We start from the raw sequence: 3137 nt of genomic DNA, 5'->3' as shown, positions 1-3137 counted from the left end.
CAGACGTGAAGCGGACGGCAGTTACGACGACACTGACACTACTGATAGCTCCAAGTGTGTTTTGCACTACGAATTCTTCCCCATAGGCGTGTCCATCGCAGCTGGAATTTGTTGCCAACAACTGAGACACCTTTTGGTAGCAGTGTAAAAAAATCTACCGACATGCTCATAAATTAAGGATAATGCTGATACATAGTGAAACAACGCTCTGGTGGGCGGTTTGCGGGTTTAAATCACCTCGGTGTATGACCATGCGGTGCATCTGACCTGCGGTCTTCGCGCGGTGGCACTGGCAGCAGTCCACGTACGCAGAGGTATGTTGGTGCCTGTCAGAGTACAGTGCAGCGAGTGAGTGTGCAGACGTTTTCAGACGTGCTAATGGTGACTGTGTGTTGAAAATGGCTCAAATGACACATATTGATGACATTATGAGGGATAGAATACTAGGGCGACTGGAGGCTCGTCAAACACAGCAGGTCATAGCACGGGCCCTCCGTGTGCCACAAAGTGTGATCTCAAGATTATGGCAACGATTCCAGCAGACCGGAAACTTGTCCAGGCGCTACAGTACGGGACGTCCACAGTGTACAACACCACAAGAAGACCGATATCTCACCATCGGTGCCCGCAGACGGCCACGGAGTACTGCAAATAGCCTTGCTCGGGACCTTACCGCAGCCATTGGAACAGTTGTCTCCAGACACACAGTCTACAGACGACTGAACAGACATGGCTTATTCGCCCGGAGACCTGCAAGGTGCATTCCACTGCCCCTGGTCACAGGAGAGCCCGTAAAGACTGGTGTCAAGAACACAGTACATGGTCATTGGAACAGTGGTCCCAGGTTACGTTCACAGATAAATCCAGGTATAGTCTGAAAAGTGATTCTCCCAGGGTTTTCATATGGTGTGAACCAGGAACCAGATACCAACCCCTTAATGTCCTTGAAAGGGACCTGTATGGAGGTCGTGGTTTGATGGTGTGGGGTGTGATTATGGTGGTGCACGTACACCACTGCATGTCTTTAACAGAGAAACTGTAACAGGTCAGGTGTATCGGGATGTCATTTTGCGCCAGTATGTCCGCCTTTTCAGGGGTGCAGTGGGTCCCACCTTCCTCCTGATGGATGATAACGCACTGCTCCACCGAGCTGCCTTCATGGAGCAGTACGTTGAAACAAAAGATATCAGGCAAATGGAGTGGGCTGCCTGTTCTACAGACCTAAACTCCATCGAGCACGCCTGGAATGCTCTCGGTCGACGTATCGCTAATCGTCTTCAAACCCTCAGGACACTTCAGGAGCTGCGATAGGCACTGGTGCAAGAATGGCAGGCTATACACCAGCAGCTGCTCGGTCGATCCAGAGTATGCCAACCCGTTGTGCGGCCTGTGTACGTGTGCATGGTGATCATATCCCATATCAATGTCGGGGTACATGCGCAGGAAACAGTGAAGTTTCTTAGCACCTGTGTTTCGGAACGGTTTTCTCAACTTATCACCAGTACTGTGTCTTGTGTGTTCTCTATGTGCCTATGCTATTAGCGCCAATTTTGTTTAGTGCCACGTCGTGTGGCACCACATTCTGCAATTATCCTTAATTTATGAGCATGAGTATATATATATATATATAAATATAGGGTGAGTCACCTAACATTACCGCTAGATATATTTCGTAAACCACTTCAAATACTGACGAATCGATTCCACAGACCGAACGTGAGGAGAAGGGCTACTGTAATTGGTTAATACAAACCACAAAAAATGCACGGAAGTATGTTTAACACAAACCTAAATTTTTTTAAATGGAACCCCGTTAGTTTTGTTACCACATCTGAACATATAAACAAATACGTTATCAGTGCCGTTTGTTGCATTGTAAAATGTTAATTATATCCGGAGATATTGTAACCTAAAGTTGACGCTTGAGTACCACTCCTCCGCTGTTCGATCGTGTGTGTCGGAGAGCACCGAATTACGTAGGGATCCAAAGGGAACGGTGATGGACCTTAGGTACAGAAGAGACTGGAACGGCACATTACGTCCACATGCTAACACCTTTTTATTGGTCTTTTTCATTGACGCACATGTACATTACCATGAGGGGTGAGGTACACGTACACATGTGGTTTCCGTTTTCAATTACGGAGTGGAATAGTGTGTGTCCCGATATGTCAGGCCAATAGATGTTCAATGTGGTGGCCATCATTTGCTACACACAATTGCAATCTCTGGCATAATGAGTGTCGTACACGCCGCAGTACATCTGGTGTAATGTCGCCGCAGGCTGCCACAATACGTTGTTTCATATCCTCTGGGGTTTTAGGCACATCACGGTACACATTCTCCTTTAACGTACCCCACAGAAAGAAGTCCAGAGGTGTAAGATACGGAGAACGGGCTGGCCAGTTTATGGGTCCTCCACGTCTTATGAAACGCCCGTCGAACATCAAAAAATGGCTCTGAGCACTATGGGACTTAACATCTATGGTCATCAGTCCCCTAGAACTTAGAACTACTTAAACCTAACTAACCTAAGGACAGCACACAACACCCAGCCATCACGAGGCAGAGAAAATCCCTGACCCCGCCGGGAATCGAACCCGGGAACCCGGGCGTGGGAAGCGAGAACGCTACCGCACGACCACGAGATGCGGGCGTCGAACATCCTGTCAAGGGTCAGCCTAGTGTTAATTGCAGAATGTGCAGGTGCACCATCATGCTGATACCACATACGTCGACGCGTTTCCAGTGGGACATTTTCGAGCAACGTTGGCAGATCATTCTGTAGAAACGCGATGTATGTTGCAGCTGTTTGGGCCCCTGCAATGAAGTGAGGACCAATGAGGTGGTCGCCAATGATTCCGCACCGTACATTTACAGTGCACGGTCGCTGTCGCTCTACCTGTCTGAGCCAGCGAGGATTGTCCACGGACCAGTAATGCATGTTCCGTAGATTCACTGCCCCGTGGTTTGTGAAACCCGCTTCATCGGTAAACAGGTAGAACTGCAAAGCATTCTCTGTTGAGGCCCATTGACAGAATTGCACTCGATGATTAAAGTCATCCCCATGTAATTGCTGATGTAGCGACACATGAAACGGGTGAAAGCGGTGACGATGCAGTATGCGCATGACACTA

Source organism: Schistocerca piceifrons, chromosome 2 (assembly GCF_021461385.2).
Source record: "Schistocerca piceifrons isolate TAMUIC-IGC-003096 chromosome 2, iqSchPice1.1, whole genome shotgun sequence".
In the NCBI taxonomy this organism is placed as follows: Eukaryota; Metazoa; Arthropoda; class Insecta; order Orthoptera; family Acrididae; genus Schistocerca; species Schistocerca piceifrons.
This window is presented reverse-complemented; position numbering follows the sequence as displayed.